Genomic DNA, 23,733 nt, shown 5'->3' on the forward strand with positions numbered 1-23,733 from the left:
AAACATGATATAATTACGACACTCACTAGAAAACTTGTCAAACTGTATTTTGAGAGGAATCTGCCGCACAGATGCCAGGGATACAGCCAGCCAAGTCTCGGACCACCGACCGTTCAGGAGCTGACCTCAGTGCTGAGCACAACCTCACACAACATCAGGCCTTGCCCCTCACTGGCCGACTGAACTGATGGCAATGGGAAAGCCAAGCCATTCTGTTCTAGACAACTCTAATGAGTAACATTTATTCCAGAACCTGACAGACATTTCATCAGGACTATATGCAAATTAAACTCTTCCTTCAAACCAAAAATCTTTCTTTCTCTTTCACAAATACTAGCATTCCAGGAGCCTAACATATGTTTAATAAGCACTCAACAGCAATAATAGAACCTTAATCCCAATTATGATAATTAATACACATTTTCTGCCCCACATTCTTTCTTCACATTTGTTTCTGGAAAGCCTAGGCTTTGACAAAAAAAAAAAAAAAAAAAAAAAAAAACTAAGAGATCAAAATGTAGAGTTTCAGAATATAGAGCACAGTCTCAATTCCCAATGAATACATACATCTACAAAACTTCCCACAACTAAGGCCTAGAGAGCACTGTGGAAGAGTGGACAAAGACTTTAAAAGCCAGAGAATCAAGGACTTTAATGTGAAATAGTGTCGCCTAATAACATCAGAAGCTAATCCCATAGAGTGTCATCAGCATGACCATCTAAACACAAGCTGAACAATGGCACCACCAATAGAAATGCCAAGGTGGAGATAGTGACCCAGGAGGCTTCAATCCTACCTAAACAACTATAGGCAACTCAAAATGCAAATGGTAGCAGAAACAGCCTTTCCCATAGACAAACAAACCAACTAGCTATCCAATACCAATGGTCAGCCCTGAAAACATACATACAAGTAACATTATACAGAATGAGCAGGTTGTATTTAGGAATATTGACATATTAGAATATATATTCATATGCACATGTAATAAAATTAATAAAAAAGAATTCATAACTTTAAAGAGTAAAAATGGACATATGAGAAGAGGGAGAAAGGGGAAGGAATATGATGCAATTTTCTTATCATATGAAAAAAGAAAAGAAATTTTTTTTAGTTTTTTGTTAATGGATTTTTTTAAGTTATATTTCAAATGTTATCCCCTTCCCCAGCTTCCCTGCAATAAGCCCCCATCCCATTCCCCTCCCCCTTCTCCTATGAGGGTTTTCCCACACCCATTTACCCACCCCTTCCAGCCTCCCTGCCCTGACATTCCCTTACTCTTGGGTGTCAAGAATGCAGGACAAAAGGGTTCTCCTCCCATTGGTACCCAACAAAGCCATCCTCTGCTACATATGCAGCTGAAACCATGGGCCTGGCCATGTGTACTCTTTGAATGATGGTTTAGTCCCTGGGAGCTCTGGTTGATTGGTATTGTTCTTATGTAGTTGCAAAACCCTTCAGCTCCTTCAAATGCTTTCTCTAACTCCTCCATTGGTAACCCTGTTTTCAGTTCAATGGATGGCTGCTACCATTCTCCTCTATTTATCATGCTCTAGGAAAGCCTCTCAGGAGACAGCTATATCAAGCTCCTGTCAGCTTACACTTCTTGGTATCTACAATATTGTCTGGGTTTGGTGACTGTATGTACATGGGCTGGATCCCCAGGTGGGACAGTCTCTGGATGGCATTTCCTTCAGTCTCTGCTCCAAACTTTGTCTCAATATATCTTCCTATGAATATTTTTGTTCCCCCTTCTAGGAAAGACTGAAACATCCTATGTTGGAAGGACTCTGGTCGTCCTTCTTCTTGAGCTTCATGTGGTCTGTGGATTGTATCTTGGGTGATCTGAACTTTTGGGCTAATATATACTTATCAGTGAGTGATACCACATGCGTTTTTCAAGTTCCATCCATTTGCCTATGAAATTCATGAAGTCATTGTTTTGGATAGCTGAGTAGTACTCCACTATGTAGATGTACCACATTTTCTGTATCCATTCCTCTGTTGAAGGGCATCTGGGTTCTTTCCAGCTTCTGGCTATTATAAATAAGGCTTCTATGAACATAGTGGAGCATGTGTCTTTGTTGTATGTTGGGGCATCTTTTGGGTATATGCCCAAGAGAGGTATAGTTGGGTCCTCAGGTAGTGCAATGTCCAATTTTCTGAGGAACCTCCAGACTGATTTCCAGAATGGTTGTACCAGTCTGCAATCCCACCAACAATGGAGGAGTGTTCCTCTTTCTCCACATCCTCGCCAGCATCTGCTGTCCCCTGAGTTTTTGACCTTAGCCATTCTGACTGGTGTGATGTGGAATCTCAGGGTTGTTTTGATTTGCATTTCCCTGATGACTAAGGATGTTGAACATTTCTTTAGGTGCTTCTCAGCCATTCAATATTCCTCGGCAGAGAATTCTTTGTTTAGCTCTGTACCCCATTTGTAGTAGGGTTATTTGATTCTCTAACTCCTCAAAGTTAGACTTTGAGTCTAACTTCTTGAGTTCTCTATATATATTAGATAAGAACCCTTTATCAGACGTAGGATTGGTAAAGATCTTTTCCCAATCTGTTCGATGCCATTTTGTTCTAACGACGGTGTCATTAGTCTAAGATTCTTGATCTTAGAACATAAGCCATTGGTATTCTGTTCAGGAAATTTTCCCCAGGGCCATGTGTTTGAGGCCCTTCCCCACTTCTTCTTCTACTAGTTTGAGTATATCTGGTTTGATGTGGAGGTACTTGATCCACTTGGACTTGAGCTTTCCTTCTGTTTCTATTTTGTGGAATAGTTTGAAGATTATAGGTATTAAGTCTAAAGGAAATATTTTTATCTTTTAAAAAAATTAGGTGGCGCACAAAAGTACTAAAGATTATTAACAATATTTGGAGTACTAAATAAGGTAGTATCTTCATTAGGGTTTCTAGCAAAGACAAAACACCATGACAAAAAAGTTAAGGACAAATGGGTTAATTTGACTTCTAGTTCCACGTTACTGTTCATGACTGAAGGAAGTCAGAACAGGAACTCAAACAGGGCAGAAATCTGGAGGCAAGAGACCTCCATGCAGAGGTAGTGGAAGGATGCTCCTAACTGAGTGCTCCTCATGGCTGCCTCATCCTGCTTTCTCATAAAATCCAGAACCACCAGCTCCAGGGATGGCACCATGCACAGTTAATTGGGCCCTGTTCTATTAATCACTAATTTTAAAAATGCCTTACAAGCTTGCCTATAGCCAAATCTTATACAGGCATTTTCCTAGTTGAGATTCCCTCCTCCAGATGAATCTAGACTGTATCAAGTTGACATAAAACTATCCAAAACAGATACTAAATATATAATTATATTTTTATATTTTAGTTTTATAAAAAATTATAAAATATTTATTTTAATAATTTAAATTATTTTATTTATTTATTTATTTAAAATTTTATTTATCTATATATATAACAAACATTATATAAATTAAATATTTATATATAAATGTATTTGTTTGATTAATTGCATTTATTTTAATAATTTAATAAATTATTTAAAAATTTTACAGAATGATATAAATAATATATTATATAATTATATTTTTATACATAAACACTACATATGAAAAGTTGATTTGTTTATTAGAATATAATTCCTACATAAAAAGACACAATGATTATGATTACATATAACATTTTTCCTAGTAAGTATATATAACTATATACACACATATTTATACACATATATCTGTATGTGTGTGCGGCCAGATAGAAAGACAGACAGACTGATAGAAGACAGACAGACAGATGAGAAGGAAAGACAAAGTTGTGTGTGTGTGCATGTGTGTTACTGGGAAATGAATCAGGACTTCACACATACTACATAAACACTGTATTACTGAACTATCTGTCTAACTGAACACTATATTTCTGACTAGAAAAGCACTAACAGGAATAATGGCATCAATGCCTGTTATAATCTGTTCTTTGGAGTGTTTTCTTCTTATGCACAATATTGCAAGTCCACTGTAATTTATTTGGTCAAAAATCGGGGGTCCTAGACATAGCTCTAGTACAAAAAGTTCAAATGAACTCAATATTAATAAAACTTCATGTGACTAAATTACTATTACTGAAATACAACAGATTCCTTACCTGAACAGCAATAGAGATATTTTCAGCAAAAAATGTATTACCTCAGAAGCTTCTAATATCTAGTAAAAAAGAAAAAGGCACAGTTTAAGTATTTCTTATAATTTGAATTAAAAAATAAAAGCTTATAGTAAAGCATTTTAAATATATGTACTTTTGAAATATTAACTTTCATTTATGGTTTTGTTTTCTTTTATTGTACTCTTCTACCATGTTTACATAGGTAAAATAAAATCTACCTGTGAAAATACACAAATGCTAGACATGTTAAATTCTGGGACCAGGAAGTTTTCAGCAACTGGTGAATGAATAAAAGATGAGAACTCAGGATTGGATAAAGAATAATCTGTTCTGCTGGCTGTTAAAATATGGGTAATCTACTGACACGAGACCAATTCCACAAAGAATCACCAGACAGTCTATCAACAAAAATGATATAAAAATCAACTTTTATCCTGAGAAAAATTCATCAAAGTAACTTTGCTTGTTCTTTACATACAAAATGAAAGGGGCAAACTCTAGAAGATAGCAGCTGGAGGATGGACATGATAAAATAAGCAAACGTTGCATTCAGTGCTTTATCTGAACGTGGCATTTTGTTAAATTAATTTCTATGTGTTAAACTTACAATTGGTGATAATACCGCTTTCTCTTGATGAGAGCTATACCTCCAAACACTGAAAATCACATATTGACTCAACCATCCTTCTTTGGACCATAAAATGCCAATAATAAAATTACATAGCCACTTGGATTGACAATCAACACCAGTCTTGGTCAGTATAGAGTTCTAGATCTTATATTTAATATGTCTATATTTTGTTCATTTGAAATACTATACATTAATTTTGCTCTAGAACTCAAGACAGTATGTTTTACACTTCTCAATATAGTGCTTAAAGTGTTAACTAGAGCACTAAAGTGAGAGAAATAAAATAAACAAAAGGAATACCAATAGAAAAGGAAGCCATCAAATTATTCCTATTTGCACACAACTCGACTCTATAGTTAAAGATACAGTACTTTATTAAAAATTCATAGTTCTAAAAAACACTTTCAGCACAGTAGCATGATGCAGGATCATATTTAACCACCTGGTTGTTAAGAATATTGAACACCCCCCTCCAAAAAAGATCGGGAAGAAAATCCTATTCACGACAATTACAGTAACAGAATTGAGCAAATAGGTAAAACAACACTACAATGAAATCTTTAAAGACTCACAAAAGAGAAGACACAAGAAGACAGAAAACCCTCTCATGCTGTGGATCACCAGGGTTGCTATTATGCAATGATTGTGTTACTAAAAGCTATCTTCAGAGTCAACATAATCCCAAACATGATTCCAGTGACATTCTTCACAGACCTAAAATGAAAATCCTGAGGCTCATATACAAGCAAAGGAGAATTCAAATGGCCACAGCCATCCCAGAGAGAAGGGACAATAAGGAGTGTTCCAATGCCTGATCTCAAACTATATGACCAGATCTTAAGACAGGTAACTTCTACACATCAAAAGTCAAGATGCTAGGGAAAATATCACAGTTATAGGCACCTAATTTTTGGCAAAGGTATAAAACATGAATTAGCAAAAACACAGTCTCTTTAACAAATTGTGCTGGAAAACTGGATATCCATGTTGCAGAAGAATTATTCTAGATCTGGATCACTCATCTACACAAATACCATCTTGAGTCTTAGTGGGAAACCCAAAATTAGAAACTACTAAAAGCTACTAAAAACTATCCAAGATACAATTCAGAGACCACAGGAAATTCAAGATGAAGGAAGACAAAGGTGTGGATGCTTCAGTCCTTCTTAGAAGGGAGAACAAAAATACTCACAAGAGGAAATATGGAGTCAAAGTATAGAGAAGAGACTGAAGGAAAAGCCATTCAGAGACTGCCCCACCTGGGGATCTATCCCATATACAGCCACCAAACCCAGACAATATTGTGTATGCCAAGAAGTGCATGCTGACAGGAGCCTGATATAGCTGTCTCCTGAGAGGTTCTGCCAGAGCATGACAAATACAGAGACGAATGCTCACAGTCAACCATTGACCTGAGAACAGGGTCCCCAATGGAGGAGCTAGAGAAAGGATTGAAGGAGCTAAAGGGGTTTGCAACCCCATAAGAACAGCAACACCAACCGGCCAGAGCTCCCAGGGACTAAATCCAAACAGGGATGGACCTATGGCTCCAGCTGCATATGTAGTAGAGGATGGCCTTGTTGGGCATCAATGGGAGGAAAGGCCCTTGGTCCTATCAAGGCTTGATGCCCCACTGTAAGGAAATGTCAGGGCAGGGAGGTAAGAGGGAGTGGTGGGTGGGTGGAGGAGCACCCTCACAGAAGCTGGGAGAGATAGCAGGTTTCTGGAGGGAAAACCAGAAAAGGAGATAACAATTGAAATGTAAATACATTTTTTTGTAAATATGAAAAAAAGACACAACTAAAGGAAAAGACACAGAAGCTACTTCTAGATGCAGGAAAATGCAATAATGCTGACAAGAGACCTCAACTAGCATTTAAGTGTGTGTGCAATGATGCAGACATTGCATACATATGGCATGAAAATAGAGGGCAAGCTCTAAGGAGAGAAAAGTAGGGCTACAGGACTTGAAGCAGAAGAGAGTAGAGGATCATAACGCAGAAAAAAACACCAACATTTTCTCTCCTATGTAGAATCGAGATTTTATTGACTTAGTTATTAGTTTTATTCAGTTTGTTTTATATTTACATGAAAACAAAGGGAACATTGCTAAGAAAGAGGCTTGTCAGAGGTGATTGGATAGCATAGGACAAATGTGAGCAAAATGCAAGGTTGTATTTGTAAGAAAATACACTGAAACCCATGAGTTTATCTACTAACAAAAACAAGTAAAGACTCCTGAAAAAACTTAAACAATAAAGCAAAGCCAGTGCATTGTTCTTCATGTGGTTGACAGGTTTTGACTTGTTTTTACTAAAAAAATACTCAGATAAATTTATTATCATGGCTTCTAAATTGTTACTTGCTGGGGCTTGGTCTGGTGCTGCTCTGTATTCACATGGTAAGTACTGGCCCCCACGAGCTGGCTGCCCCACAACACAAGCAGATTCTCCTGTACACCAAATGACTCTATGAATGAATAGAAACACAGCCTCCTTCTCAGCTATGTAGCTAGGAACCTGCTGTCATCTCTCTTTACTTTCTGACCCCATCCCTGAGGGATCACAATGACATTACCCACCAACTTTCCTTCCCCCACCTTATCCCAGCCTCTAATACCAGCAGGCATTCCCTTTGAACAGACCAGGAAACAGGCAACACAGAGTCATTATACTCAAAAAATTCAGAGAGAAAACAGAAACCAATGAACAAACACCCACTCAAAAGACGGAAGGAAGGAAGGAAGGAAGGAAGGAAGGAAGGAAGGAAGGAAGGAAGGACAAAAATCAAATACAGAAATTAGCACCTAAATATTTTATCATACCAAACCCAGCTGCCTAAGCACCAATGAAAAAGCACAATAACAGAACACATGAAACTCAAGACAGATGACCAAAATGCGAATGCTTCACTCCTTTTTTTTTTTTTTTTCTTTTCTTTTTTTCGGAACTTCACTCCTTCTTTAAAAGGGGAACAAGAATACCCTTGGCAGGGAATAGGAAGGCAAAGATTAAAACAGAGGCAGAAGGAACACCCATTCAGAGCCTGTCCCACATGTGGCCCATACATATACAGCCACCCAATTAGACAAGATGGATGAAGCAAAGAAGTGCAGGCCAACAGGAACCGGATGTAGATCTCTCCTGAGAGACACACCCAGAATATGGTACCTTATAGGTAGCAATGAATAGCCTAGAAAGAGCACCAGTGGAAGAGGAAACCCTTGGTCCTGCCAAGATTGAACCCCCAGTGAACGTGATTGTTGGGGGGAGGGCAGTAATGGGGGGAGGATGGGGAGGGGAACACCCATACAGAAGGGGAGGGGGAGGGGTTAGGGAGATGTTGGCCCAGAAACCGGGAAAGGGAATAACATTTGAAATGTAAATAAGAAATACTCAAGTTAATAAAAAGAAAGAAAGAAAGAAAGAAAGAAAGAAAGGAAGGAAGGAAGGAAGGAAGGAAGGAAGGAAGGAAGGAAGGAAGAAAGAAAGAAAGGAAGGAAGGAAGGAAGGAAGGAAGGAAGAAAGAAAGAAAGAAAGGAAGGAAGAAAAAGCACAATAAACAACACCCAGGGCAATATGCCCTCATTAGAACCCAGCTATCCTACCAAAGCAGGCCCCCAAATATTCCAACATACCTACAGCACAAGAAAAAGACCTTATAACAATCTTTTTTAATATGATAGAGGTCATTAAAAGGAAATGAGTAAATCCCTTAAAGAATTCCAAGAAAACACAAACAGTATAAGAAACTAAATAAAATGGTTCAAGACCAGAAAAGGGGATCAATAAAAAAAAATATTTGAGGGAATTCTGGAAATGAAAAATTTAGGAATTTGAACAGGAACTACAGAAGCAAACTTTACCAACAAAATACAAAAGAGAGAAAAGAGAATTTTGAAGATAGAGTAGGGGTTTTGAAGATAGAGTAGAATGATAGAAGAAATAGATACATCAGTCAAAGAAATTGGTAAATTTTAAAAAAAGAAAAGAAAAACTCCTAACACAAAACATCCAGAAAATCTGAGACACTATGAAAAGACCAAATCTAAAAATAATAGTAATAGAGAAGGAACTCAACTCAAAGGCCCAAAAAGTGTTTTCTGCAAAATCCTAGGAGAAAATTTTCCTAAGTTGTAGAAGAAGAAATCTATAAAGGTATAAGAAGCATACAGAACACAAAATAGATTGGGCCAGAAAAGAAAGTCCCCTTGTCCCATAATAAACAAAACACTAAACATACAGAACAAGAAAAGAATATTAAAAGCTACAAGGGGAAAAGACCAAGTAACATCTAGGCAGACCTGTGAGAATTGACTGTTCAATAAGGACTTTAAAAGCCCGAAGGACCTGGAGACATGTGACGCAGGTGCTAAGAAACCCCAACAGCCAACCCAGACTACTAAACTTGGCAAAATTTTCAACCCTCATAAATGGAGAAAATAAGATATTCCATGAGCACATCCAAAATCCCTAGAACAAAAACAAGTAATCACACCCAAAAGGACTACAGAGAGAAAAAAAGTCAAAGTGAGGCTGAAATCAATAAAATAGAAACAAAGAGAATAAACAAAGAAGCAACGCAATGAAATTGGTTCTTTCAGAAAAATCAACAAGTTACCCAAAACTGAAAGGCATAAAGAGAATATCCAATTAACAAATAAGAAGGGGTTGGGGATTTGGCTCAGTGGTAGAGGCTTGCCTCGAAGCACAAGGCCCTGGGTTGGGTCCCCAGCTCCAAAAAAAAAGAACCAAAAAAAAAAAAAAAAAAAAATAAGAAACAAAAATACTAAAAAAAAAAAAAAAAAAATTCCAGAAAGCCTGGTGTTAGTCACTAAATTGGAAAACCTAAAAGAAATTGACAATTTTTTAGATAAGTACCATTTACCAAAGGTAAGTCAAAACTTAGAATAGTCTTATAACACAGTGAAATAAAAACAAGCCCAAGCCAGCAGATTTCAGTGGAGAATTCTACCAGACTTTCAAAGCAAAATTAATGCCAATACTCCTCAAATGATTCCATAAAATATTAACAGAAATAACACTGCCTGATTATTTTTATGATGCCAGTTACCCTGATAGCCAAACCACAAAAAGACCCCACAAAGTATTACAGACCAATTTCCCTTATGAACATACAAGCAAAAATGCTCAATAAAAATACTTCCAAAAACACATCAAAAAGATCAGCCATCATGATCAAGTTAATCAAGTAGGCTTTATCCCAGAGATGCACAGATAGTTCAACATATGAAAATCAGTACATGTAATCCACCAAATAAACAAACTGAAAGAAAAAAAAAATCATCTCATTAGATGCAGAACAGGAGTCTAACAAAACTCCAACACCCCTTCATGATAAAAATCCTGGAGAAATTAGGGATGCAAGGGACATATCCCAGCATAATAAAAGCAATTTACAGCAAGCCTATAGTCAACATAAAATTAAATGGAGAAAAATGCAAAGTGACCCCACTAAAATCAGGAACAAAATAAGATTTTCAATTCTCTCCATACCTAGTCAATACAGTATTTCAAGTTTTAGCTACAGCAACAAGACAAGTGAAGGAGATTAAGGGGATACAAATTAGAGAAGAAAAAAACAAAGTATCATTATTTGCAGATAATAAGATAGTGACCCTAAAAATTCTATCAGAAAACTCCTACAGTTGATAAACACTTCAAGCAAAGTAGCTGGATACAAAAGTAGCTAAGAAAATAAAATAAAACCATTTCCCCGTACACAAATGACAAATGAACTAAGAACGAAATCAGGGAAACAACACCTTTCACAACAGACTCAAATAATATTAATATCTTGGTATAAGATATTTCTAAACAATCAAATGAAAAATTTGTGTGACAGAAACTTCAAGTCAATGAAGAAAGAAATTGAAGATGACAGAAAACAGAAAGACTGTCCATGCTCATGGATTAGATTAAAATGAACATAGTAAAAGGAGCTATCCTTCCAAAAGCAGTCTATGGATTCAACACAATACCCATCAAAATTCCAATATTATTTTTTACAAAACTTGAAAGGACAATTCTGAATTTCATGGAAAAACAAAGCACCCAGAATAGTTAAAACAACCCCGAACAATAAAAGAACTGCTGGATGTCCTACTATCCCTGATTTCAAGTATATATACTACAGAGCTATAATTTTAAAAACTGTACAGTATTGGCATAGAAATGGACACATTGATCAAGCAAATCAAATTGAAAACCTAGACGTGCATATCTAAATTTTTTATGTAGAAGCCATAAATACACACTGGAAAAAAGGCAGCATCTTCAACAAACTGGATGTCTACAAAAGGAAGATTATAAATAGATCCATATTTACCACCCTGCACAAAACTCAAGTCCAAGTAGATCAAAGACCTCCACATAAAACTGAACACAATGAACCTGATAAAGTGGGAAACAGCCTGGAATGCATTGGTACAAAAGAGGACTTTCTGTACAGAAACTGAGAGTGCAGACACTAATATCAACGATAAATAAATAGGACCTCATGAAACTGAAAACTTCTGTAAGGTAAATGCCATTGTCAACCAGACAAAATGTCAGCCTTCAGAATGGGAAAAGATTTTTACCAACTCCATATCCAATAGAACTAATATCCAAAATACATAAAGAGCTCAAGAAACTAGATATAAAATACTCCTATTAAAAATAGGATACAGATCTAAACAAAAAAATTATTAATAAAGGAATGTCAAATAGCTGAGAAACATTTAAATGTTCAACATGCCTAACAATCAGGGAACTGAGAGATTCTGTCTTATACCTGTCAGAATGGCTAAGACCAGTAACACAAGTGACAGCTTTGCTAGTGAGAACATGGAGCAGGGGGAACATAACTACATTGCCGGTGTTAATGCAAATGTATACAGCCGCTATGGAGATCAGTATGTCAGTTCCTCAAAAACTGGGGAGTCTCTCCTGAGAGACACAGCCAGAATACGGCAAATACAGAGGCGAATGCCAGCAGCAAACCACTGAAGTGAGAACGGGACCCCTGTTGAAGGAATCAGAGAAAGGACTGGAAGAGCGTGAAGGGGCTCGAGACCCCATATGAACAACAATGCCAAGCAACCAGAGCTTCCAGGGACTAAGCCACTACCCAAAACTATACATGGACTGACCCTGGGCTCCAACCTCATAGGTAGCAATGAATAGCCTAGTAAGAGCACCAGTGGAAGGGAAGCCCTGGGTCCCTGCCAAGACTGAACCCCAGTGAACGTGATTGTTAGGTGGAGGGCGGTAATGGGGGAGGATGGGGAGGGGAACACGCATATAGACCGGGAGGGGCAGGGGTTAGGGGGATGTTGGCCCGGAAACCGGGAAGAGGAATAACAATCGAAATGTAAATAAGAAATACTCAAGTTAATAAAGAGGGAGAAAAAAATAAAAAATAATAAAAAAAAATTAAAAAACTGGGGAGTCAATCTACCTCAAGACCCAGCTATACTTCTTGAGTATATGCCTAAAGAATATTCCATCCTACAAGGACACTTGCTCAAATATATGAAAAAGGAAGCAATATATTTGAAGGAGATAAGTGGCAGGGGGGCATATGGGAGGGTTTGGAAGAAGAAAATGGATGGGAGAAATGATATAATTATAACCTCATTTTTTTTTTAATTTTGAAACCCTCAGAATGCACATGAAAGTATACACCAATATAAACTACAGGCATGGTGATGGTATGCCACTGCAGATACACTGATTGTGACAAATGTACCATTTGTTCAAACAGCTTTCTTAGTAGGGAATTTTATGCCTAGGTGGGTGAGACAAGAAGTTCTAACAAAGGGGACATTGTGCATGCACAGAGAGGCTAGAGAGACAAGAGGTCTCTATATTCTCCACCTCAATGTGCTGTGGACCTAAAAGTATTTACAAAATAAAATGTACTAGAAGTCTTCTCCACAAAAGAAATTGAGTTAAAATTAATAAATATCTTTTGAGGAAATGAAATCTTAGATATACCAAAAACCAAAGATGAGGCTGAGAATGTAACCTTTAGTGGAGGCAGAGAGAGGGCTCTTTGGTTAGTAAGACTGATAACCCAAGTTCTATCTCTTAAACGAAAGGTTAGATGTGATAGCTTCCATCAGCCACTCCTTACCATATGTAGATCAAGACAGAGAACTGCCCAGACCGAGGACCAGCTAGCCTGGAGGATATAGTAGGTATGCCTGTAGCCACACCACTGGGAGGCAGAGGCAAGCTGATCTCTGAGCTCAAGGCCAGCCTGACCTACAGAGTGAGTTCCAGAACATCCAGGGCTATACAGAGAAACCCGTCTCAAAAGACCAAACCAAAAACAAAAACATGAAAAGCAAGAACAAGGGAGAGATGGCTCAGTGGTTAAGAGCATTGACTGCTCTTTCAGGGGTCCTGAGTTCAATTCCCAGCAAGCACATGGTGGCTCACAACCATCCGTAATGAGGTCCAATGCCCTCTTTTGATGGGTCTGAAGACAGCTACAGTGTACATAAATAAACAAATAATTTTTTTAAGAAGGAAGGAAGGAAAGAAGGTAGGAGGGAAGGAGGGAGGGAGGGAGGGAGGAAGGAAGGAAGGAAGGAAGGAAGAAAGAACATTTCTGAAAGTTGCTTTCTGACCTCTATATGTACTACATCGTGTGCTGAGGCAAACATGCACCCACATTAACACATGCATGACACCTACAAACATATATAGTTCTAAACTAAATAAAAAACGTGTAGCAACAAGAAGGGGTATCTTATAATACTAGTCAGACAAAAGGCTTTGTAAGACAAGTTCCTCCAAATTCATGAATTGAATTATAACTCCAAATGTGTAGATGTCAATAAGTGACTAGGTCATATGTTCAAAGCACTCAAGAATGGAAGTCATCCCTTCAAAAGAAAGGCACAATAGTTAGGAAGATGGCTCAGTAGGCAAGGCACTTGACATGCCCACAAAAAGAGGTGTGATCCCAAACAGCCATGAAAATGCTAATCAGGCTGGCAGTCTGCCTCTAATCCAACACTCAAGTACTAGAGGCAGGGCATTGTTGGAACAAGGCTGGCTAGCTAAACTAGCTGCATCAGTGAGCTCTAGGTTCAAGTAAGACAGTCTGCTGCCTCTGACCTCTACATGCTCTACCTGTACACAGATATGCACCCCCACACAAGTAAACATGAAAACACACAAGCACACATGCCAGATGCATCTACAACGTAACTTCCAGAACTTTTAAGTTCATGGTTCCTTAGTCTTAGCAAGAGTCCAACATATAAATGGTTTATTTCAATAAATTGCTGGCATCTAACTTCTATCTAAAGCAACTTCTCTTAATAGAATTCACCAGATATCTGATACTTAAAAGAGAAAATATAATTTGAGGAAAAGAACTTTAGACCTTCTAAACTAACAGAAAGCAGAGTAAGAAGCTACCCACTGACAAATGCCTGTCTCTTACACTTACACACACACACACACACACACACACACACACACACACACACACACACACACACACACAATTTAAAAATTGTTTGCATACCCAAGAACAAAACAAGCTATTATTCTATATACACTGCACCATTGTATGTTGGCTGTCAGAAGTACAGAAAAGCAAGTGAAAAGGGATTATAATCAAAAAGTTGTACTTAAGGAACTAATTCCAACTGGCCTCATTCATACCAGGATTTGACTTATTTCATGAGGCCATAGAGGTGATGTAAGAATCAGATGTGTATATGGTTAGGACCCGGATGATCAGGGGCTATGGTATCCTCCAAAATGTCCCCCAGTGAGACCCAACTAACCCCAAAAAGTCATAACCTCCAACACCATATAAGAGCTGGCTTGGGTAACAAATATGGTACAATCTTTGATTTATGTTACAAAGGATTGTGGTGTTTATTTGGAGCATTCCCTCCCTATATCCATCCATTCCTCCTTCCCCTTTCTCCCTCCCTCCCTCCCTATCTCTCTGTGTGTCTCTCTCTTCTCTCTTTATGTGTCTGTCTCTCTCTGTCTCTGTCTCTCTGTGTCTGTGTGTCTCTGCTCTCTCTCTCTCTCTCTCTCTCTCTCTCTCTCTCTCTCTCTCTCTCTCTCTTCCCCCCAACTTCCCATCTTCTCTTTCTCAGTTGACTAGGTTTGGAACAGTCATGTTATGACCAGTCCTATCAAGAACTCTACATTTTTAAGAGAGGCTTCCTGCCAAGAGCTTGGAGTAGATCCTACAGAGCCAAATTACAGACTAAAGCTGACATCTTAATCTCAGAGCTTCCCAGCTAAAAGGTTCCTAAATCTCTGACACTGTGAAGCTGTTTGAGATGATAAAGGCTTTTGCTTTAAGCTGCTAAATTTGGGGATAATTTATTGCACAGCAAAAGGCAACATATATTTAAATCCTTAATGAACTACTGAATATCGCTTAGGCTTCCAGATTCATTAGTTCTCATCAGCATTGAATTGCCTAGTGATTTTCCAATTCAACAGCAATTTATATTCCATGTGAGGAAGGAGCCTCCTTTAGACTTGCTGAAACATGAATGATATCTTTAACATACTTTCAATTTCAAAACAAACAATAAAACATTGGTGTAAATTTGGTATTTTTCAGTAATGAGTTGACCTAACTGAAAATCTTTATTCATTTTAGAATTTAGAAGAAACAGAATGAAAATGGGAGGGAGAAAACTTGCGTTTTTAATTAAAACAGTTAAAAAACATAAACACATATGCTTGTTTTCATAAAAATAATTATACAAGTTTCTTGTTAAGAAAAGTATTCAGAATAAATAGACTTGTTTTAAACAGTTTATTTTCAATGATAAAACTGAAATAGTCAGTTTTTTTAGTTCTTGAAGAATTCCTGATGCACATAAAATTTTCACCATTGCTAACACCAATGGCTTATGCTCTAAGACCAAGGATAAACAAATGGGATCTTATAAAACTGCAAAGCTTCTGTAAGGCAAAGGACACTGTGGTTAGGACAAAACGGCAACCAACCGATTGGGAAAAGATCTTTACCAATCCTACAACTGATAGAGGGCTTCTATCCTAAATATGTTACAAAGAACTCAAGAAGTTAGACCGCAGGGAGACAAATAACCCTATTAAAAAATGGGGTTCAGAACTAAACAAAGAATTCACAGCTGAGGAATGCCAAATGGCTGAGAAACACCTAAAGAAATGTTCAACATCTTTAGTCATAAGGGAAATGCAAATCAAAACAACCCTGAGATTTCACCTCACACCAGTGAGAATGGCTAAGATCAAAAACTCAGGTGACAGCAAATGCTGGTGAGGATGTGGAGAAAGAGGAACACTCCTCCATCGTTGGTGGGATTGCAGACTGGTACAACCATTCTGGAAATCAGTCTGGAGGTTACTCAGAAAATTGCACATTGAACTACCTGAGGACCCAGCTATACCTCTCTTGGGCATATACTCAAAAGATGCCCCAACATATAACAAAGACACATGCTCCACTCTGTTTATAGCAGCCTTATTTATAATAGCCAGAAGCTGGAAAGAACCCAGATGCCCTTCAACAGAGGAATGGATACAGAAAATGTGGTACATCTACACAATGGAATATTACTCAGCTATCAAAAACAATGACTTTATGAAATTCATAGGCAAATGGATGGAACTGGAAAATATCATCCTGAGTGAGGTAACCCAATCACAGAAAAACACACATGGTATGCACTCATTGATAAGTGGATATTAGCCCAAATACTCGAATTACCCAAGATGCACAGAACACATGAAACTCAAAAAGGATGAGGAAAATGCAGATGCTTCACTCCTTCTTTAAAAGGGGAACAAGAATACCTTTAGGAGGGGATAGAGAGGCAAAGTTTAGAACAGAGGCAGAAGGAACACCCATTCAGAGCCTGCCCCACATGTGGCCCATACATATACAGCCACCCAATTAGACAAGATGGATGAAGCAAAGAAGTACAGGCCAACAGGAACCAGATGTAGATCTCTCCTGAGAGACACACCCAGAATACAGCAAATACATAGGCAACTGCCAGCAGCAAACCACTGAACTGAGAACGGGACCCCTGTTGAAGGAATCAGAGAAAGGACTGGAAGAGCGTGAAGGGGCTCGAGACCCCATATGAACAACAATGCCAAGCAACCAGAGCTTCCAGGGACTAAGCCACTACCTAAAGACTATACATGGACTGACCCTGGGCTCCAACCTCATAGGTAGCAATGAATAGCCTAGTAAGAGCACCAATGGGAGGGGAAGCCCTTGGTCCTGCCAAGACTGAACCCCCAGTGAATGTGATTGTTGGGGGGAGAGCGGTAATGGGGGGAGGATGGGGAGGGGAACACCCATATAGAAGAGAAGGGAGAGGGTTAGGTGGGTGTTGGCCTGGAAACTGGGAAAGGGAATAACAATCGAAATGTAAATAAGAAATACTCAAGTTAATAAAGATAAAAAAAAACTATAAAAAAAATTTTTCAACATTGCTATCATTCAGTCTCAAAAGAATGAATTCCTAGTTCTAAATAATACTCTGATCAAAACCACCATCAAACACATCAGCACTCACTGACTTAATAAATTGAGCATCTATTTAAAAAGACCACTGAATAGCCCTATAAGTGCGGGAAATAGATTTTCAGCATGCTCTGATCCTGGAGTAAAGAGGTCCATGTTAGTATGAATCACATTAGTAGCTCTAATATCACTTAGCTCCTTAATATACTTACCTCCTAAAATACTAGCTTGTCCTAAATGTCTAATGAAACCCATGCCCAGAAAGTAGCAATAACAACAATACACACATACACCACACACATCACACACACACACACAAAATCAAGTCTGGAGATCTAGATCTAACCTAATTTAAATTTTATTACATATTTCTTTGCTTGCTCTATCTGACATCTGTTAACTATAAATCCCTAAATATAACTCAGTACATCAGGTAAAAGGTAAATCCATATTGTAAAGAAAGTCTAAAGCTAGACTTGCATTGGCTTCTCTTCCAGAGAACCTGAGTTTAGTTTCCAGCTGCCTGTAACTCCAGTTCCAGCGGAATCAACACCCTCTTCTGGACTGTTCACATGAAGAATACCCTCAAAAGGACACTCACCCAATACAGAAACAAAAATAAAATTAAACCTATAAAAAATACAATTACAATATTCTAAACTGTGATATATCTTACTGTAATATGAACATCCTCAATTAAGTTATTTTCAAATGTAGAAAGAAAATTACTCTGGACATTCCCAGTGCACTGCACAGATATAGTACTACTATATCTTTCCTTTTCCGTTACCTTTGTTTCTTAATCACTTTACATGGTATATCATCTACAAGTCTTCACTGGGCCTCCTCCTCTATGCTTCAAGTGTTTGAATAATTTCAGAAGATACTTTTAGACCACATGAATTCTAATCACACACACACACACACACACACACACACACACACACACACACACGCAAGCATATGCATGCACAAGCATACAAGGCTATCCATTTATTAGTATTTTTAATATGCTTAGACTGTTATAACAAAACCCACAGACAGTGGTTTAACAACAGTGAATTTCTCAAACATTAGACTATCCAACAAGATGAGTCTATGCTAAAGACTATCTTCCTCGCAAACAACTACATTCTTGCTAGGGCAGACTCTGAAGTCTCTTCACAATGGCATTAACCCTGTGAAATCAGGGCCCCACTCATATGCCCTCAATTAACCTTTTCCAAATACACTATTTGGATTGGAGCTTTCACATATGAACTTGGTGGGAGAATTCATAGAATTCTGCCTGTGGCATACTCCAAATCACATCCTTATCACATCCAAATCACAAAACACATTCATGTCATTCTAATACACCCAGAAGTCTTAACTTATTTCATAATCAATGTTAAAACTTAATGTCTATAGTTATAGCTAAAAACAGATATGAGTGAGACATGAGGTATAAATCTGCCCTTAAAAAAATAGTTCCTCTGTATCAGTGAACTTGTGAGACCCAATAAGTTATATACTTTACAAATACAATGGTAGGAGTGTCCTAGTGGGAGTCCTAATGGTGGGTGCAGGGGCTGTCTCTGACTCTTGCCTGCTTTGGGGACTCTTTTCCTTCTACTGGGTTGATATGAGGAGATGTAACTTGATAGGTCAGGTTGACATCCCTGGGAGGCCTGCTCTTTTTTAACAGAGAAGTGGAAGTCAGGGAAAGGGGAGGAAGGAGATAGGACTGGGAAGAGAAGAGGGGGTTGTGGGGGAGGGAATGTGGTCAGAGTATAATATATGAAAAATGGATAAATTAAAAAATTTCAAAAAGCAACAGTAGGGACTGGGATAGCTGAGTTGGTAGAATGCTTGCCTAATAGTCAAGAAACTCTGGGTATGGCCAGCACTGCATAAAACCATAGAGGTAGAAGCAGGAGGATCAGAGGTTAAGCTCATCCTCAGCTACACAGTGAGTTCAGTTTGAGGATAGGCTGGGCTAATAGGAAACCTTGCCTCAAAATAATATCTATGCACGCCTGCACTCCTAGCCAAGGCTACAGAGCATATTCTAGGACAGACTTGGCTAGGGAGTTGATCCCTGTTAAGAAAGAAAGGAGGGAGGGAGGGAGGGAGGGAGGGAGGGAGGGAGGGAGCAAGCTGAGAAGGGATTGGGGATTTGCACTCTCTTGCCTCTTCCCCATGCCATTGGAATCTAAGGATTTATAGTATCTCATTACTTGGTTGTTGGGTCTTCCCTGTGCTGTCAGTCACAGAGCTCACTGTCTATTATTATTCCTGATCTCCTTTGTCAATGTCCATCTAGCCACAACAGACTGCTTTATTGCTGCCCAGCATATCTTTACTCTCATCACTTTCCTTCTGTGCCCTTCTCTTCTCAGCTAGCAAACAAAGGTGCTCCGAGTCACAGGTACAGCCAGCCAATCAATATACTTTTTTCCTTTCAATTAAAGAAAAAAATAACAAAGCAAAGCAGAGAGATCTTTGGTTTCTCTGAGCTGTTCTCATCATAATGTGATACTGAAAGTTTTCTTCATTGTACAAAGGAGAATTTAGAGTTCTGCTTTTGTTTTCGTTTAATTTCTAAGTATGGGGTACAGATACCTAGCCTACAGTCATTTGAGGGCTTTTACTATTATAGAACTTAAAGTTTAAAAAGCAAAAACAAAAACAAAAGGCAACCGAATACTTTAAAATATCACAAATCTTAAAAAGTTTTATTGAAATCAGGTTTTAAATTAACAAGCATGCGGCATACCTCAGTACTATAGCACTTGTCCAGTATGCATAAGCCCCTGGTTCAATCTCTAGTACAACACACACCCCAAAGAGTGGGACCAGTTGCAATACCTGTAGGTCTTACTATGTGCGTGGATGTGGCAGAAGAATCATGAGTTTGAAGCCAGCCTAGACTACAAAGATTTATTTCAAAACCTCCAAGGTAGATATGTCAGCGACCAAACAGCACAGTAAAGTGTTGAACATCACCAATATTATAGGACTGTGAACCAAACCCACAGTCCTACACAGTTATGAGTATGGCGATTACCTCTTTTTAAAGGTTTCATGAAGAGGTGGTCAAATATTCACAACACTATGGGGAAATTAGAACCCTGTGCATGGCTGGTAGGAAAGAAAAATCAGGTAGTCATTGAAGTGAACGGTATGGCAACTCCATTTAACTTAGACATGGAATCACATTTTCATCAGCTTTCTGTTTCTATAACAAACATGAAGGTAGTGAACATATAAAAGGAAAAGGCTCACTTCGGCTCACGAGTTTAGAGGGTTCAGTACATCTGTAGTTGGCCCTATTGCTCGTGTACCTGTGAAAGGGGACACATTGTGGTGGGAGCAGAAGGGAGTACATGGCAAAGCAAATGGCTTACTTCTGGTCAAGAAGCAGAAACAAAGGGAGGAAGAAGAGGCTAAGGTCCCACTACCCTCTTCAAGGGTATGCCCTCAGTGAAGATTCTACCCCATAGCACTTTTCTGAGGACCCAACCTTAAAAGATGACCATTAAAGATTCAAGCTATTCCAAATTACCATTTAAACGTTTCATTTGAGAATATATAACCAGAAGAAATTAAAGTAAGGCAAACAGATGTTTATGCACACATCAGCATCATTTACAGTAGTAGCCAAAAAAGTAAAAGCAGCTCAAGTATCCACAGATAAACAAATAGATAAAAACTGATACATTTATATAGTGATTATTATATTCAGCTTTTAAAGGAAAGACATTCTGACACATGCAATAACACAGTTGAAATTTTAGGACATTGTCCTACATATGATATGTCCACAGTGGTCAGAGTCATAGACACAGAAAGAAGCTTCATTGTTGCCGGGGACTAAAGAAAGTTGGCAGCGAGGAGGCAGTATTTAATAGAGTTCATCTAGGAAAATTGAAAAATTACTAAAGACAAACAGCAATGATGATTATATAACAACATGAACATAATTTGTGTTACTGAACTTGAAATCATTTTTGTTGTTATTGTTTGTTATTGCTGTTGTTTTTCAAGGCAGGGTTGATCTGTGTAACAGTCCTGACTATCTTGGAATTCATTTTGTAGACTGGGCTGGTATATAACTCACAGAGATCCTCCTGACTATGCTGCCCAAGTAAAATATTTTGTTAGGTACATTTTACTATAATGAAAAGTAAAACTGGTAGAGAGGAGAGACTTATTCACTAAATACTGACACTATTGGACAAATCCAATCTAACAAAAAAAAAAAAAATGGGCAACTTACATTACATTAACTGACTAAACATTGGTAATTTTGTTATTCAATAAAGAGCATGGAGGTACCTTTACATGTGTACTGACCCTAGATTCTCCTCCCAAAACTAAGTTGGTGGTTAATAAATACAAGAAGTCACTGAATATTCATTCTCCAGACTATTAAACCCTGTATCTTTATTATTCCAAGTGATAACAAAAGTGTTTCAATCTCAAAGCCTTTGTACTCACTTAAACCGTACCTCCATAATTGTAGAGTCCAGTTTCGCACTTAATTTGAATCTCTACTCAACAGCCCCTTCTCCCTCCACTTGCTTCACTTTTCCTCAAGAGCCTTCTCACTGTTTATGCTCCTGCTGGAGGACTGCTCTGCACCCACTACAGTAAAAGCAGCCCAGGACTTTGTATGTTCTCCACTATCTTCTCTGAACATGACACACGACCTGACACACTGTCGGTGGCTGGTCAATACAGCTAGATGAATTAACAGATAGATGCTTGAAGCTTTATAAATTCTATTTTCCTCCTGGTTTGGATACTGTTCTACCATGTAGAAGTGCAGCTGTAGTCGCAACCAAAAAGTCATTCCAGGCAACCCTTCAGTTCTAATCCCTTTGACCAGACCCCTAGTTTAAAAGTAGAAAAGTTTACAGAACTTACAAAACGTGTTATACCAGCACTGACAATGAAACCTGAACATAGGGTGCTCTAAGTCTGCGAATAAAGGGGGATATCTGTCCCTCACGAGAAAGGAAAAAGAATAAGGAGAATCAGAATACTTTGACAGTTCTTTAAGACTTTTGTCTTAAACCATGAACTTTAAGAGCACACTGGACCTATTTCGGAACACAGAACTTTCCCAGTACAGCTTTTTTGAGGATTTGGGGAAAATGGACAGTACAACTGTCTTTAAAATGCAGCCCAAACACTCTTGGACAGAAGTTATTTGACTCCAAAGACAGACACTTTGGGTAAATGAGAAGCACATAATGTGGTCTGCTTCTAAATATAAATAAGTAACTTACAGAAGAATGTATACATCCTACTAACGTTCACATGATAAAAGTTTTTAAGGGCATTTTATAACCTCACTTCAATATTTGCTATTAATGTATGCCATAACTTTAGCGGTTGACACTAACAAACAACTAAAAACAACTTCAACCAGACAACAGCAATACAGTAAGTGGAGTGTCTCTTCCTCTAGCTAAGGTATCTGGTGACAACCAGAACCTCAGGGGCTCAGACACAGGCTAATCACCCCGGGTCACAGGTGTTCCTCCTGCTTGTAGAGTGGAGAAGGCAGGTGAGGCAGCCCTTTTGCAAGATCTACCACATAGATGAGGGAAGAGTCGACGCGTGGCTTCTGACAAGTTAGGGCCCTGGCACCAGCATCCCAACCGAGCCAGGCCCCCTCCGGGGTCTCGCCCCAGCAGCGGCTCACAGAGGTGACCGGCTCAGTCCTACCTGAGCTCTGTCCCCAGTTGCAAGGCTGAGTGGGTAGGCAGGAGGAGGCGTGGCCTTCCAGCTCTCTGGGCGAACTCCCTCGCGCCGGGCTCCGACTTTTTCTCTCGAGATCCGCGCCCCAACCAAGTTCGAGTTGCACTTCCGGGGTCTGCAGGGGACTTAAACGTCATTACGCTTGCGCCGGCCGCGGCGCCAAGAACCCGGAAATGGGCGGGGCGAGCCTATGAATCTGTGTCTGAGGCTCTGGGAGAGGAAAGCCTGTGGTACATTTTTGTGGAGTGTCCTTATGGTACTCTGCTACCGTAGGCTATCCTAAAACTCGTTCTGGAAGAGAATTTAAATATTCTCTGTGGTGCTGGCCTTAAGAAAATTCCCCATGTTCGTCCATGGTTTATGTGACATCACCCCACCCATGATATTCAAGTTGAGAAAATAGGCCTATGTTGAAAGATTATATTTATCACAAAATTAAGACAGAAATTTAACCCTAATATCCTAATGAGAGCTGACTCAAATGGGAAGTATGTTGGTGGTCTGTTTATCCAAAACATGTCTGAAAATTCTTCTCTTTGGGGTAAAATAGGAGTGAGCAATAGACACAAGTGATTTTAATATTTTATATAGTATTCTGATGTTTTCTTTGTCTTTAATTCCAAAACCATTATTTTGTCAAACAAGGCCAAAGCATGTCCTGGAGACACAAAGCTATGACTGACTG

At 38.6% G+C, this 23,733-nt stretch overlaps 1 protein-coding gene across 1 annotated transcript in view; it reads right to left on the reverse strand.

The window, feature by feature from the left end:
• Positions 1-23,159, reverse strand: part of Fam172a (family with sequence similarity 172 member A) — a 268,579-nt gene extending 245,420 nt beyond the window's left edge. The window contains exon 1 of the mRNA XM_032897067.1: positions 23,016-23,159. The gene's annotated coding sequence lies outside the window, so the exon portion shown is untranslated. The remainder of the gene's footprint in view (positions 1-23,015) is intronic.
• Between the last annotated feature and the right edge of the window lie 574 nt (positions 23,160-23,733).

This window comes from Rattus rattus, chromosome 3 (genome assembly GCF_011064425.1).
Source record: "Rattus rattus isolate New Zealand chromosome 3, Rrattus_CSIRO_v1, whole genome shotgun sequence".
In the NCBI taxonomy this organism is placed as follows: Eukaryota; Metazoa; Chordata; class Mammalia; order Rodentia; family Muridae; genus Rattus; species Rattus rattus.